The sequence below is a fragment of the Protopterus annectens genome, chromosome 9.part0, assembly GCF_019279795.1.
Source record: "Protopterus annectens isolate FY-2018-M chromosome 9.part0, PAN1.0, whole genome shotgun sequence".
Lineage (NCBI taxonomy): Eukaryota > Metazoa > Chordata > Ceratodontiformes > Protopteridae > Protopterus > Protopterus annectens.
Window position 1 is genome coordinate 1,385,537,436 of NC_056743.1, and position 18,204 is coordinate 1,385,555,639.

An 18,204-nucleotide genomic window follows, 5' to 3' on the forward strand; every position below is an offset into this window, starting at 1 on the left:
GTTCACTGTCTACAAGAAGGTCACCAGGGGCATGCATAATGGCAAACACTATCGTCTTGTGTAACTTGACCTGGCCAAGGCATTTGACACAAATCATCAGTTAAGTATTACAGAAAAACTGTCATAAGTGACCATAAATGCCTACATCACCAAGTGGGCAGACAACTAGAACACATACGTGACAGAGAAATATGTTGCAGTGTGTGAAATTACCTCTATCTTGAATCCAGTGACAAGGTCAGTACCTCAGGGCTCTGTTTTAGGCCCTTTCCTGTCCATTATTTAAGTTTCAGTCATCAAAACAGACTTACACATACTTTCTCCAACCAGTTTTTTGGAGGACTGCAAATTGTGGACAATCATTGAATCCAAATGTGATACTGATATAATGCATATAGTATCAACACACACAAAAGATTGATGTCACAGACATGGGGACACAGTAGATGAAGGACACTCATGGGGGAGTAGTTCCATTATGAATGCAAATACACAAATTACAATATTGACAACATACCCCTTTGAGTAGACCAAGTGGTATGATCACCTGTCAACTAAACTAACCAGGGTTGCTTATTTCTAATACAGGTGTAACAGCATCCCTATGAGCACCTCCAGCAGATGTTACATTTTGAGGAAGGTGTGCTTGATTCCCCTCAGAGACTGCACATGAATCATAATAGTTGTGCACGTGTGTTCTTGCAGAACCATCTATGATCACTCATAATCATATATGTTATGTAGAAGATATGGGATTACTGGTAGTATTATTCTGATATTGTCCCTGATTGTGTGTGCTTCTGTCTACTGTTGTCCACGGGCCTGTTACTATGTGTCTCACTTCATTGAGACCTCTGCTAGCATTACATTCATATTCAGGCAACTCATTTTGCACAGCTTCACAATATGCACATAATCCCTGTTGTATATACCATCCCTAAGATATGCCCTGTCCATTGTTTATGTCAGGATACTTATATAACAAAGTCCATTGATATGTCACCTTGTGTGACAGTCACATAGTATACAGTAACTGTGCAGTCCGATATATGATTAGTGTTCATGCTATCACTGTCTTCACTGACATGCCCTCATGTGCTGTACATTACCATGTTTCACCTGTCCTCTTCCCCTGTGCTCATTCCTACAATTCATGTGTGTGTCCCTTTTCAATATACACACTTGCCTTGACTATTTATTTATGATGTAGTCTATGTAACCTTACTGATCATGTACACATCTTTTATTCAGTATGACTGAGACAGGTTTCTATGATACTCTGTACTGTATACACTGTCATGTAATATGTTGGAACTATAAACATTGCTTTATTAATAACCCTAGTAATCATTATAGCATTCCATGCAATCTTGTAGACCTAGTTTGCCCATAGGTAAACAGATTTACATGACTGTTGCTGTCCATGTTGGTATACACAATTTCCTGGCTAGCAACACTGTCACTGGCCACAAAACCACACTTGTTTACATTTAAATGCTGTGTGCTGCATGCATATGTAACTAGCTATGCTGCAAACCGCTCAACCATGTAAACCCCGTGTAGGTTTTGCACCAACCCTACATGGAGTTTATTGAATCCTCAGGCGTATTTAATTAAGATGTATATTACATTGTCACTCCACTTTATGTCACTGCCGTCTCTATCACATCCTTTATCAGCATATCCGTTACTATTTATGTGCATTCCTGTGGGACTGACATTCACACTAATTATCATTACATCAGGCTTACAGGTTTTATGTCAGAAATGGTTCTTATACACTTTTGGCACATTTGTTTGTGCCAAAAGAGTATACTTTAAACATTTCCCTCTCTCTGACATCATTATACCACATTTTTGTGTACCAATTCCCTCATTTCACTTCCCCTTATTCTGTTTTGTTTCCATGTACTTGCCCTTTAATATATCTGGGCTACACTGTGTCCTTGTATCTGAGCATTTCCAATATACAATCCATTTTGTTCGCATTGTGCATTGGTGCTGCACTTTTCCATGGTCATGAACACTATTGCTGGCCATGAACAGATGCTTGCAACTGCTTAGTTATGCTGCATATTCGATTAGCACTGCTACTCATCATGCTAACACGCTTAAATCAGGTAGGCTTGGAAAGAAGCCTACATGATCATTAATAAATACAAGTGTTACAGTATTTAGGTTTTCCATTTTCTTTTTGACTTCATATTCTTCTCTTATTGCCCCTTCTTTCAAGAAACAAAAGGGTAATTTGGAACTTTTATATATTTCTGTTTAGAATAATAGATTAAATTTCTTTAACAATATTCTATACAAATGAAAGATTTCAATACATTTATTATTGTCAAATTTGATGATACCCTGGAAAAATTCTGATTGAAAGTAGTCATATTGAAATAAGGTAAGTCAGCAAAAAATGCAGCTTATTCAACTTCACAAAGACTAGGTAGGATTTTATATGATAAATTATGCTGGCACAGTTGTAAAAAGACTGATACCTGGAAGTCTGTCTGATGGGAATGTTATTTTATGTGCTGCTGGTAGATAAAAACATGTTTTTCAGAACAATTTCTCATTTGATTTTATTTGAGTTTGGGATTTTGTGCGATTTTTCTGTTTTTGAAAGAAAATGTGGTACTAGTGGTACTAGTTTAGTTATTCTAGCTCATGAAATTACCCCAAATACTTCTTTTACTCTAGATAAATGCATGAAATACTTTAATGTTTTTATTCAGTATAAAACGGTTATATCAAGTGTACAGGCTGAATTCTTTCCATTTTTTTTTCTTTCAGCTGGAGGCTGGGGATGGTATGGGTGGGTATTTTCTGGTATTATTTTTTTCTTTTTTGAATATTCTTATCACTTGATTGTTATAATTAAAAATAATAAATAAAAGTAGTCCTACCACATACTATCCCATACTTCTGAGGAAAAAGTACATAAAGTTATAAGACTTTCACTTACAATAATATTTTTTCTCTGTTGGTAAAATGTACATGTGGCACTTTTACCTGTTTATTTTATCTGCTAACATAATTGGAGATTAACAGATTTAAAATGGAAACCCTATTCTGTTAGTGGCTTAAATAAAATAAAAAAAAATAATTTTCTACATTGTGCTGTTTGGACAGGATGATCATTCCTTGCTTAATGAGCAATAAGAAAAAGTTAAAATATTTATATTTGACAAAGTTGTTACACTTTGATAATAAAGATGCAGCAAGACTGAAAAAGGGGATTTTTGTAACAAAAATACATTGGAGGTCATGGATGCCAACTATGGCTAGAGGATAGATCTCAAGAATCTGACAACTTATCATTACTCCTCCAGTCTGGACAGCTCTTAAAAATTGAGATGCATAGTTTCAATCTCTTAAAAATTGGAAAGTGGCAAGTAGTTTGGCAGTGGCAAAGTTGGCAGACATTTGACAAGGTCTACTTGATCTAGGGAATTTGAGAGGTAATATACCACACTATATAAGCATTAAAATTTTACTTGGAAATTAATTATGTTTGCAAGCTCAGCAAAAGTGAAGCTGTCAAAGGTTTTTGTGGATATAAGGATTACAAATGATTCCATAACTAAAAAGAAAATCAGCTGTTAGATGGTAAAAGTGAAGTGTATGGAATGGATGGGGGATGAATAGACTGAGTACACATGTGATATCATGAGTAATGCTATGAGAAATAAGTGTCACCTGCAAACAAAGTAATGGGTCATATATATTGAAGGGAATATTTCATGACAGGAGGAGCCGAATTTCACACTATATTAATATATTAAGTTGAGATAAGATACGTTTAGTTACATATTATGTGTGATTACTTTTTTTTCAGTTAACTGTGTAATATTTATTCATAACCAGCTCATATTAATTATTAAGTTAGTGTGATAGGCAACAAAATGAATATGAAAATGGTCAGTACAAAAGAGAAATGGTAAAGAATTGGTCACTAGCATTTGAAATATATGAATTCTTGGAATGTAATATTATAGAGTAGACTTAACTATTACATGAATTTTAATAATTCTGTAAATGGTTCTGGATGAGAGGAAACCTATACCTTAGAAGGAGGAATGAAATGAGAATAATTTACTATGATGCCTCAAGAATAATTTTTATGCAACTTTCTTCAGAGCTAACCAAAAGTTCACAAAGAAGTGAATGGGTCAAGGCAAGCCTCTGTATTGCACAATCCTGAGATTGCATTTACCTGATGAAAAGGCAGGTTATTTTAAATTCTTTCTTGAGCCAAGAAAAGTTGATTAGATGAGCCTATATTTGGATCACTTCCTGTTAAGCCATAATCTATATTAGTAAAGGAAACAAGATCATTCTCAGAAATACTCCTTGATTACAAATGATAAAAGAAAACATTTCCCCTACAGCCCTCCTGCAAAGATTGATATAAGTTATGTATGCCCCATTCCTCCTAATCTTAAATATACCATTTCTGTGGGGACAGAAAAGGTGGAAAAGGAGAAACTTCCCATTAAAATGCACATCAGTACTGCACAGGGATCTCATTGTGTCTAACAGTCTAGGCTTCAGTCTGTGGCAAAAGGTGCTTGCAACCAGTTTTCTTTGAGCATTTGGAACCTAATAAGCTGTACTTCAACAACAAAGCTGCTTTCCTGTACTTTCTTTGGTGGGAATTTTAGATCTGGTGGATGCTTATATGCATGTTCCTGTTCAAAGACCCCAGTGAAGATTTCTTAGGTTTCAAGCAGTAAAAGAGATTTTTCAGCAATCAGTTGTCTCCTGTGGTCTAAATGCTGATTCCAGAGCATTTCCCAGTCTCTCCATGTCTCATTCTTGCCATAGCAGCTTTAAGAAACTATGGCATTCACATTTACCCATCTCTAGATGACAGCCTTATTCATGCATGTAATTCCATTTTTCCATTTCCTGGGCTTTGAGTTTTTTATGGCACAGTGTTGCAGTAGTTAGAGTTGTCACCTTACAGCAAGAGGTTGTCTGGTTTGATTCTTGGCTGGAGTGCCTTCTGTGTGGAGTTTGCATGTCCTGCCTGCATTCGTGTGGGTTTCCTCTGGGTATTCTGGCTTCCTCCCACATTCTAAAGACATGCATCTGGAGCATTTCTCCATGCGCCTCTGCTGAAAATGGGCTGTCTCTCTCAGTCAGACTTTCCCAGTAAACAAATGTTAAATAAATAATCCATTTAAAAAGTCAAACTTGGTAGCAAAAACGATTTCCAGTAATCCATATTATAGACACTTGAAACACAGAGTTTTCCTGACTTGTGAAAAGGTTTATGACTTGGTTATTGTTAGCACCTTATTGCAAAACAGTCCCTCATCTAAATAAATGTTTCTTAGAAATCAGGGTGATGTTAGTGCTTAAAAGATTCAAAATTTCAAGTTACATGACAAAGGAATTCAGTTATGTTTATGGAATCTTTTGGATTTAGACACTGATTGTTTTGAATTGACTCTTTCACTGATAAAGGAACTGTCTTGATGAGGGGCAAATGTATGGATAGATATAGACAAACTGTACCAAACCATTTTCTCTTCCTCTTCTTCCAGACTGGGTCTTGACAACAAATGCTGAAAATATAGATTAAAGAGTAAACATTAATGGATATGATCTGAAGAGTAGTGGCATTTTGTTCAGTTAACTTTAAATATGAATGTAAAAAAAGATAAGAATACTGGAGGTGTCCATTAAGCTTTCAAGAATTGTCTGTCCCAGTGTATTCTTCTAATTTGATTAAAGTGAGAAATGACATATAAATTCTTATGCTAATAAATCCTCTTCCCTCCCATGTGTGATTCATAGTCTTTTTTATGTGTTTCTGTGTATTATCTGCAGAGATGTTATAAAAGACAGAATTGTAATTTTCATCTATTTTGCACTTGGTTACCTCCAGGGCTATCATAGCAAGTCAACAAATATGGTAACATCTGAAACTCTCATTTGGCAAAAGTGTATCTCCCTGTATATTAGAATGTTTTAGCAGATAATTAAAGTCAAAAAAGTTCATGTGGATCACAACTGGTAAATAAGCTCAGATGTTTTCCAGAGCTGGCAAAAAGTGGAGGTTACCACTAAATGATCTGTTTGCTGTCCAAATACACACATAATACTGCCTCTTCAATTCCTGACAGAGAAGCAAGATGACTGCTGTAAAATTTGGGAAGAAGTTTCAATGTATGTTTATTCCCTAGTTCCACTAAATCAAAAAGTAGTGGCAAAAATTATATAAGTGGAAGAATAGCTGATGCCAATAGCTCTTTTATGGCAAAATCAACCATAGTTTCCTTCCTTTTAGAGTCATTCTACATTATTTCTTCTAGTGGAAGATCAACATTTTAATGAAGGATTAGATTTTGCACTGCTTACTCATATTTTAACTCTCACAGGTTGGAGCAGGATATTTTGATTGGAAGTCTCCTTTCTCTTTTTCTCTTTTGTTGAGGTAAAAAAATATATACAGGAAACAAAGACGATGGTCATTTAGAAATCTTACTTGTCTAGAAGAAACATATTTAGTTTGTGGTATATGTCCCAAAAAACCTCACCCTGTAGATGAAGTGGTTTTATGATGACATGCAGAGTTCCAAAAGTTGTTGTTCCAAAACAGTGAAAAAAATGCCCAAATTCCAAAAGGGAAAAAAAAAAATTTTTTTTTTGTTTTTGTAGAGGGGCAAGCCCCCTGCACCCCCTTGAACTTATATATTTCAGCTCCATGGTTGCACCAACTTAAAAAAATAACAAACCTTACTAAAGAAGTGAATCATTTCTGTTGCAGAATTAGAAATCATACCAGAAAAAATTTTATGTGGAAAAAAAAACGTTCCGCATTATGCCATCCATCTTTTTTTCTGTGGGCTACTGATGCTCAAGCAATTTCACCTCAACCATGTGGAGGGAAGCCAATGGAGTTACCTACAAACTTATAGTACTAGTCTCACCTGGCTAAAAGTGTTTTGCTTTCATGAGAATGCATTAATCTAGACTCTTGCTACTTATTTCATGACATTCTACTGCATATATATCATATGGTCATTTCTTGTAAAAGGGTATTTCTTATATTAGTGTTTCTTGCAAGTTCTTGTTTCTAAACAGGATGTGAATTTTGTTGAAGGAAGCTCAAGGCTCTTCTGAAGCAGTTTATCCCATTCTCTTCAGTTTTATTTCATAGAGACTACTTTCCTTGAATGTTCTCATTTTTTTAGAAAAGTGTGAGTTGTAGGCTTTGAGGTGCAAAAAAAATCTGTTACTCTGATGTATAAATATATAGCTTGTTCAGCTGTTATGCATAATGTTGTGTGCCATTGCTATGCCCAAAAGATTCAGTTCCCTCTTTTTGTTCTTTACCACAGAAAATTGGTAAAATACTTCTGCAGTATTTGGATTCTCAGTGACAACTTTTACTCAAAATACGATGCAGTACAGATTGTTCAAACTGGTCAGCTTTTTGTTTCCTTTCTTTGAGCAAAGTGGGAAAAGATTTGTGAAAATAACCTATTTCCAAGTGATTAACCAGCTGCATTGCCTTTCATTATGAGTCTGCTGGTCAGCCTTTAACATGTTATGTCATGACACTTTCTACAAGGGGTGTTTCTGCTACATCCGTCACCTGTAGAGGCATCTCTGCAGTGTGATATCTCTGAAGCTATGATCCCATTTTGGGTTCACATCTTTATCAGAGACTATTTTGTAGGCCAAAAGCAAAAGTGAGCTTTGCTGCTGCTGCTGTGCTTCATAATATGCAGAGCCTTACTTCTCCTAGTTCATATCTTTCTATTTTGCCACATGTGTGAGTTAGGCCAAGAAAGGGGTAAAATAAATATTTGTGTGAAGAGCTCATTTTGAAAGATATGTCAGTTTAACTTCTCCAAGTCTTTTGGGTTTCTAATACCTGATGGGGATGGACCCCATTCCTAACTCAGAGTATAATTAAAGTTCATAAACTTAGTATTGTTTCAATCCTTGATGTTAGATAAAAGTGCTCTTTGCAGCACCTGCAATGTGCCTAAAATTTATTCCTGAAATTCATATGGAGTTAGATGTGCTGGTAGCATATCTAAATAAGGCTGTAAATTCTTATTTATGAGACCCATTGCTCCTATTATTAATGGAACATTTTGAGTATATTTCTTCCACATTGCTCTCATTCTGACTGCAAATATTAATATTTTATGACTTTGTGTCTCTTTGTACATAAGACATTATAATTGCTTGGTGTAGCAATTTCAATGATCAATGCCACTTTTGTCTTTTTTTTCATAGACTACTATATTGGGTTTTGGATTTGTTTTTGAATTGTTGGCAATGGGTGATCCCATGTGAGGTACACTTCATCATTCTTTATAATGCTTTTTGATTCATTTTTTCAAAGCTTTTCAACAGAAATTCAGTAAGGTTTTCTTGATGTCAATATAAGTAACTTCCCCCATCTTTTTCTTCTGGTGTGTCTCCATATTTGGCGTCTGGGTAATACATTTGAGTGATCATGATGGTTGGGACTTTAGATGAGACATACTCAATACATTAAGTTTTGTACACTTGTTGGCTGCTATTTCACTGTCCTTGCATTCTGAATACAGACAATTTATCCATGCTGAATGCTTATAGAGGGTGCTATATATGTTTTACTCATATTACTTTACCAGTCATATTACAGATTACTTGTAACTATAGCATGCATGTTCTGCTACAAATATACGTTAGCACTAGAAGACTGATTATACATGATTTACAATCCAAAATATGAAGCTTTTCACCAACATTTCTTGGATTTATACAGCACAACCTGTTGTAGCCACCCGCTATAATTATAAGAAGCATTGATCTAAATAGTAATTCTCAAAAAAAAAACACTCAAGTCAGGTTCAGTGTTAATGGAAGTGTTATAACCCATGTGTGAGAGTGAGACTAGGAAAAAGACACAGAATAGTTGTACCTATGGTGAGTTCATTGTCATACAGGCATATCTCTACTACAATTATCAGAGAGACAGAGTGCACAACTTGCCTAAGGAAATGAGATATAAACCCAGAGCTAATGTAGCATTTAAGCAGGACCCCACCTACCAATGCAGGATAGAGTTCCATATATTCGTATGAAATGACTTTTCTTAATAGCATTTACTACTATTTTACAGTAAATTAAGACTATGTAAAACTTTTTCTAGTCATTATTTGGTTTGCCATAGGATTCCTCATTAAGCTGAGTGCTGTTAATGATAACACTGAGGGACTTGTGCATGTATATGCAAATCAAGGAAACAGTACATTTCCCAACATGTTTTAAATTGACATTGCTCTAAGTTGCAGTTTAAACGTATTTTTATTGTTAAAGTACAAGACTTGTGTGCAGAGAATCAGACAAATGGCAGCATTTTAGTGTACATACTAATTTCTAACCTGCCATAAAAAGGTTTATGTAACTTACTTAAACTCACACCATGGGGACTATATCAGTTTGTCAAACAGACTACTTATTTCATACCTATTTTTTTAACTCTATTAAGCAAAATCTTATTCCATCAAACAATCATTTCAGCTAAGTTTTTCCAAGGGGAAAAAACAGTTGGCCAACCCAGTGACTGCAACAAAACCAGCACTATTTAAAACCCACCCTGGTGAGGGACTGCACCCCCCACAAACACACACTCTACCTAAATATACCAACTCCAAGATTGCACTACAGTTGGGAAAAGGAAAAATCCCCAGTGATGGCCCACTGTTTTTTTCCCTTGGGAAAAACTTTTCTAAAGGAATAGAGTTTGACGAAGAGGTGTTCGGTAAGTAATGCGTTCGATAAACTGATCGGGACCCCACACCATTCTACTAATCTGAAAATTTTATAAAAGATTGTGTGCAGAGCTCTTGTGCAGTTAATCAGAGACTGATGAACTGATATTGCAATATGCATTTATTTCAATCATGCAAGTCTGTAGCTGAAGAAGGCAGTGAAATAGCCAAAAAACCAAAGTGTGGAGTCAAAGCATAATTCCCATGACTTCTCCTTCCCAGCCAACTTATACTTCAGAATATCATTTTATCAGTTTTAAAAGTTAGATTCCACTAAAAAAATGTATTTACAAATTTAGTCACTGACAGTAAGAAGAATTAGGGAAACAACAGCTGGTCATATGCGAACGCCATCTACTTGTTCACATTTAGAGGCCCAGCCCCAGGCACTCACAGTTATAATGACCATACAAAACATGCAGCTTTTGATACATGAATTCTTAACTCTTTCTGTCTTTAATGACATAATAACATCCACAGTTTAACACTGCAACTTTAATAGTAAATGATAAATAAGACATATGTGCCAGTCTCAATATATTTCAGGAACTCAAAACATAGCTCCAATGTGCCAACTGCAATAAGCTTTATTTGGACTATAGAATCATAGCAGTTGCAAGTGAACTAAGCCACAAGGTCATTACTGCCTTTGCAGTACCCACCCTTAAGCCTTGACTCCCTTCCCAAGAAGTGCCAGGCCAGTTATACCAGGGATGAATTTATGAATACCTGTCCAGTTGTCCAGCTCCTTTTTCAGGGCAGACACACTGATTAACTTAGAGAAGAAGTTTGTTTCAAAGAAGAACTAGGGGCTGCATGATAAATTTCTTCCCTCACCATGTTGTATTTATTTGTTGCAGTATATTTATATCTCTGCTCTAGTGTTAGTAGGACTGTCTGTTTTTTGGAGGTATTACATTTATTGGACTACTAGATACCTCATAGCCCTATAAGCAAGTCACAGATAACCTTTATGTAGTCTATAAGATACTGAATATAGAGATTACGCATCTGGGGTCTCCTTTTTGGTAGATAAGGTTTTTATTTTTTGTTTTTTTTTTAATTTAAAAATACTGGTGTCTTCCTAATTTATTGGTACATCTCAAAGAGGGCACTGTACTTAGTGATGGGTCTAATCAGTGGGAGTAAAGGGAGGTGAAGAATGCTTTTGTTCTAGAGCAAATACTTTTTGCTATGAGCTGGGCACGGTAAAAGGAATTCCTAACCACTATTGCAATGTAATGGTCAAACATGAGAAAGCTATCTACTCAAGTACCCAGGTTTCCGACTACCTTTTCAGTATGAAGTGGTATGTTATCTATATTACAATCTGGACCTAGGGATTGCCTATGGAATACTAGAATATGGCACTTTTTAGCTTTCAGTTTGAGCCCATTTTTTTTTGCACACCAGCTACTGAGAAGTATAAGCTACTGTCGGAGTACATGTATGCCATAGGGGGTAAATTTGTCCAGATTACATTTGAATAATGTAACAGAAGTATTTGCTTTATTTGGAGAGGAAAATGATCCCAAAGAAATGGCAAAATTCAGTACCACTTCCTTGCAAGCTATAGGACCCAGAAAACCCATATCATGTATTTAAACATATTGGAATCACTCACCATCCAACCAAATACCATATGTGTGGGCAAATATAATTACCCCACTATTAACTGGGTCAGTCATGACATCAAGCATACAGGCACAGACATTCTTGGATTTTGTAAACACAAACTCCATGGACCAGATTAGTAATACACCACCAACGGGTGCACCCATACTGGATCTGGTCCTCACAAATATAGGAGAGTGCTGTGCAACACCTAGTGTAATGTCTTCTCTGGTAAGGTCAGACCAAAAAATAGTCTCCTAAGAAGTAAAAATAAAGCCTGGAATCCCAGCTAACCCTGGAATATTCAGGAACTAATCTAAGGCAAACTTCCTACTATTAAGTGATAACCTGGCAAATTTTCAAACACCCATAAACCCTAAGAATACTGCTGCCTATACAGAACTGTTCACAGAAAATATGCAAGCATGTTAATAGCTGCATAGTGGCAGCTGTACCCACCTGATAGAAGTGCAGAATTAATTAAAAAAACAAGCCACTCTGATGGAATCATAACATCAACAGCATGTATAACAAAAGGAAGAAAGGCATGGCAAAAATTAGGACGTACAGCACCCAGCAGAATAAAAGCACTCTCGTCAAACTAAACAAACAACTCAGAGGACAAATAGGGTCTAGCAAAGCCAAATTGGAGGTAAGTTTGGCCTCTCAGGCCAAGGACATCCACAAGGCATTCTTTAGCTATATCCTCAACCTCAAAGGCAATACACAATTGTGTGCAGAGGTCATTGTAAATGGAGCCACATATACTGAGCCAGAAAATACAGCAAACCTACTGGCCAACAAATTCAGCTCCAACTATATTCCTCTCTCTTCCCTCAATAAATAGCGTCAAATATAACTCCTCCTGCTATCATTAGGGAACAGGTCCTTAATGTTCTCTCTAAGGCCAAGAACACTGCATCAAGGGCTCAGACAATATCCCAGTATGCCTTCTAAATAGCATGAAACATGATCTATCAGACCCTCTAGAATTGCTATTTAACTGTAATCTCCAAACAGGCTTCATGCTTTATTAATAGAAAACAACAGCAGTCATCCCTCTGCACAAAGGTGGGCCATCTACAGATGCTGGAAACTACAGACCCATAAGTTTCAGTAGTCTAATATGCGATGTTATGGAAATAATTATCACAGAAAGGATCAGTAATGACATGGAAAACCTCCAGACACTGGATGCACTCCAATTTGGTTTCATCAAGGGAAGGTCATGCCTAATCATCCTGGTGAACTTCTTTGAGAAGGTCACCAAAGCAATGAAGGAGGGCAAAATGGTTGACACTGCCTAAACCTTGACCTGGCCAAGGCATTTGACAAAATACCCCACTCAGGCATTGCTGAAAAACTTAAGAGGTTAGGAACAACCCCTTATGTAACCCAGTGGATAGCCAGCTGGCTCACAGACAGGACCCAGGAAGTTAGAATTTGGAATCTACCTCAACAAAGGGGCCAGTCACAAGTGGAGTCCCTCAGGGATCAGTCCAGAAACTGCTCCTTTTTGGCATTTACTTCTCTGAAGTCTAGGCCAACATCAATGGCATCTGTCTGATTAAATTTGCAGATGATTGCAAATTAGGAGCTGTCATTGAATCACCTACTGACACAAATGTTCTTCAGGAAGGGCTGACACAGGTAAACATCTGGTGTCAGAGACATGAGCTAAATCTAAATGCCAAGAAATGTATAACAGCATCCTTCAGGAAGTCATCCACTCCTGGTAACTATCATATTGACAACACACCCCTAAGAATTGACCCAGTAGTCAGGGACTTGGGGGCACACATAGACAGTAATCTAGCCTTTGACCATCACATATCGTCAATAGTGAAGAAATCATTCTATGTTGTACAACTTATAAACAAAGGTATGGCATCTAGGTCTAAGGAAGTCATTGTTCCATTGCATTTGGCATTTATCAGACCAATCATTGAGTACAATGCCTCCTTTAGTATGTACCTACCCAGGCATATCCAACAACTGGAACATCCACAGAGGTTCCTCACTGAAAGAATATAGGGTGTAAGTAACATGTCCTATGCAGGCTGCCTCAAGGCCCTATCCTCGTATTCTGTCTCTTACAGGCTGTTGAGGGGAGATCTATTCCTGGCATACAAGGCATTGTCAGACCCCACTCTGATGTACCTCCTGCATATCTACAAAACAAACAGCACCAGAATTACCCATTCTAAACACTTAAACATTGCCTGTGATATAAATAGGACCTGCTAGAGAAACAGGTATGTATCCCAGAGACTAACCCTTCTCTGGAACAGACTTCCCATCCATGTGAAGCAGAGTTCATCCCTAACCCAATTCAAGTGTAATGAACAAGAAAAGTACAAACTACGAAAATACCCAAGCATGCAGGAAAACATCCGCATACATTGAATACAATGAAGAAGCTAAACATCTTTAATAACACACTTTTAACAGAAAAATAATAAAACCAGAGTACATAAGCACTTTTGTCTTGTAAATTACAAGACTTCTTCAGATAAATATCCTAAAAAAAATAAACCATTTAAATATCTTATTTAAAAAACATAATTTTAAATATGAACCAAGCAAAAACAGTTTTGAGGACCATCCTCCAATAGTAAACCAGTCAAATACATGATCAGTGCCGAGCCCTTCCAAAACCAAAGCAGACATTAAAACATCATAAATATTGGTTCTCACTAATATGAAATAATCTAGAACTTTTAAACCTGATTACTATATTTTTAATGCTTTCAATTTTGGAACACTAGATATTGAACAGTGTTCATTCAATCCTGGATATTCAGCTAGATATTGAAAAGATAGTAGTCAGGTTTAAAAGTTCTAGATTGTTTTATATTAGTGAGAACCAATATTTATGATGTTTTAATGTCTGCTTTGGTTTTGGAGGTGCTCAGCACTGATCATGTATTTGATTGGTTTACTGTTGGAGGATGGCCCTCTAAACTGTTTTGGATTGGTTCATATTTAAAATGACATTTCTTAAATGTTATTTAAATGGTTTATTGTTTTTAGGTAATTTATCTGAATAAATCTTGTAATTTACAAGACAAAAACATTTATGCATGCCAGTTTTATTATTTTTCTGTTAAAAGTGTGTTATTAAAGTTTGTTTAGCTTCTTCACTGTATTCGACGTATGTGGATTTTTTTCCTGCACACTTGGGTATGTTTGTAGTTTGTGCTTTTCTTGTTTTTTCTTGTTTTTTGTGGAGCAGGAAAGTCCATGGTCTCAGAAAGTGGTACAGGTTCGCAACGACTCTTTTCACAGTCCAGTATGGAGGACATCCAATGAAGCATTGGTGACCTGACTATGCTGGTGCAGCAACTTCCCCAAAGAGTGGATGTTTTTAACCTCTCAGCAAATATGGGCCCCCCTTGGTAATGATGGTTCTGGTTGTCATAGTAACAATGATAATAACTTCCACCCTGGCACCAGTGCAGGGGTAATTCAATCTGCTATCACAGGATTTACTTGTTCTGGCAATGGTCGCGTTTTTCCTAATTTAAAACTAGTTAGAAAACAATCTGATTATTGGGGCAGCACCAGTGATGACAACTGCTACATTTAAAGATATTCTTGAAGAAATGGACTATAAACTTTTTAAGCTTTGAAAGTTACAACTTGAGAATGCATATTTGAATGAATGCATTAAGACTAATAGGGTACCTAAGGGGCTGCATACCTGGAAGTATCCTATGGGATTGGAGGCAGAATCTCCTTTACAAAAGTAATTGATAAGTATGTTTAATAGGTACAGCTGTGAATATATGGATATTCTTGTAAAATGTAATACATTATTGATAGACCAGCTTATTGATGAAATTAGTGCACTGGATTCAAATATTACAAATTACCCCAAGTTTGATAGATATAAATATGATTATGGATGCATTTTTTTCAAGTATAGATGGAAATCTCCAATAATTATGGAATACCAAGTTGACTTAAGTTGAAAGGGACCGGATTAAATATGCTAGTGGCACTGCCTAACCTAAACCCTCAGGGGGACAAACTTGGGGGCATAAGAGTAATGTTTCAGTACCTCAAAGAAATCAGCATGTTGCCCCTCAACAGGATATGGGTCAAACCTTACAAAGCCACATGCCAGTAGCTAATGGCAAACAAGGAATACCTTTGTCTTTTTTATTGAATCAGACTGAGTTTCCACAACTTCTGAGATTGGAAAGGCTGAAAGGAAGATTACAGAAGAACCAATGGGAGATGAGCAAAGGACCACCACCTCATCCAGTGAACTAATGGAACAACAGGAATCATCCTCATTCTGCTTATTATGTGCAGATGCACCAAAAAGGCTGGCAGACTGGGAGATGAATAGTTCAACGTATGTGGATCTTACTAACAGTTTATTGGGCAATGGAACACAACCATCATTGTTAAGACTTGTGTGATTCTTGTTAACAAAGAAGGTGACTTTAAGGTATTTAATTGTACCCAGTGCAATATTAATAATACCTTAATAGACATACTTTCAAAAGGTCTTAATTTTGTCCTTTCTAGACATGGAAATATTGCACATTTATTGAATGACTTGAAATTATACACAAGAAAACTGAATTTTAAGACTTTCTTTTATGGTATGCCACAGGTGATGTCAAGTATGAGAATTTCTAGCACATTTAACCCACCCCTCCATCCAACCTTACAATTATTTGAAAAATGTTGTGAATTTGATTTTAGGTTTTTATTGAAATATGATAAGTGTAATTTGTCTTATAATATTACTAAAGCACAGTGGCAAAAAATCAACCTGATAAAAGAGAATAATATTAGGTTAATGAAACCAGATAAGGGTGGGGGTATAGTGGCTATGTGTAATGATTTCTATAAGGAGAAAATGTTAAAATTATTAAATAATGACACCTACTGCACAGCTTCAGTCAATGAACTAAATGGAGCCTATCAAAGGATCCAAATTCAATTGAAAGACTTGTTAATTGAAGGGAGGATTTCTGTAGAGGAGTTTAACTATTTAAATATTAGCCAACCCATCATCCCAAGTATTTTTGGCATACCAAATATACATAAAGATATTAATGACCTTCCGTTGCACCCAACAGTGGACACATGAGATTCGGTTACCAGTGCTTTGCTAAATTTCTTGCCTGTCAGTTAAAATATCTTGTTGTAAAAGAGAATCAGGTATGTAAAGATTTGTGGAACTTTTTAAGCAAAATTAATCATCTTCAATGTGTTCTGGATGATCTGTTGGTTACTGTTAGGTTCATAGGTTCATAGGTAAGTACTAGGCTATTGGCCCTAGGGCATAATTAAGCCTAGCCAAAGTTTTTCTGCTTTTTCCTCCCTCCCAAGTGGTTTAGTTACTTGCGCCTCTGTTGAGCAGGGTCACAGATGTGATTCCTGGGGTGAATTTCCTGTTTCCTATCCACTCATCAAGATTCCTCTTGAAGAGCGCTAATGAGGAGCTCTGCCTCACATATATGTAAGACCTTATTCCAGAGTAAGGGGAGTCTCTGGGACATGAATCTGTCCCTCCAACAAGTCCTATTTATTGTTGATGTCAGGTTATGTCCCTTGAGCATGTAGCTCTGGTGGATTAGGTTTTCCTTAGGTGGAGCATTTCTAGCAATTCGGGGTTTGACATAGCCTTGTATGTCAGCAGAGATCACCTCTGAGTAGCCGGTAAGCAACTGAGTACAGTTTGAGTTTTTTAGCCTTGTGGCATAGGGCATATGTTTAAGGCCCGTTATCCTCTTTGTGGGGTACTTTTGAGGCCTCTCCAGTTGTTGCAGATGTCTTGTTAGGTACATCCGGAATGGGGCATTATATTCAATAACTGGTCTAATGAGTGATGAGTAGAGGGGGACCATAACTTACTTATTCCTAGATTCAAACCTCTTTGTGATAAGGTGGACCATGTAGAAGGATTTTATAACCACTTTAGCAATGCAGTTGTCAAAGGAGAGGTTACTATCCACCTGAGTCTGCCATCTATGTTGTAATTCATAGGTACTTGTTTTTTCCCAAAAGGGATGACAATGCACTTTTTGGCATTTAGCTTGAGGCCATGGTTTTGACATCTTGTATCTGTGTCTGTGAGACCCTTTTGAAGGATGTCTTCATTAGTAGGAGTCTTAATTATGGCACCCAGTTTGCAGTCATCTGCGAACTTTGTTAGCCATAGTCTCTCCATGTTTGCTTGTACCTCAGAGAAGTAGATACTGAACAGGAGGGTCCCAAGACTGAGTCCTGTGGTACTCCACTAGTCACAGTTTTGGAGTCGGATCTAGTGTTTGCTATTCTCATTGAATGGGTTCTATCCATGAGCCAGTTAGCAACCCATGTTGTAATGTAGGGGTTTATATTTAGGTTGGTGAGTTTGTCTATAATTCTGTAGTATGGGAACAGTATCGAAGGCCTTTGCAAGACCAAGGTATGCTGTGTAAACCACCTTTCTTTCATATATTGCTTTAGTGACCATTTTGAAAAAGTCAACCAGATTTAGGAGACATGACCTTCCCTTTACAATCCCAAACTGGGTGGGGTCTGGGGTTGGTGGGTTCCCAATGTTGTTGTTTATGAGTTCCATGATGATGCGCTCCATGGCATTGCAGATGAGGCTCATCAGACTGATGGGGCAGTAGTTCCCAGGGTCAGTGGTGGCACCTCCTTTGTGGATTGGGATAACTGTTGCCATCCACCACTCTGTGGGCACATAGCCTGAGGTGAGGCTGTGGTTAAACATGGTATTAAGGTGAGGGATTAATTCATTTTGGAGTTCATGTAGCATGCAGCCTGGGGTGCT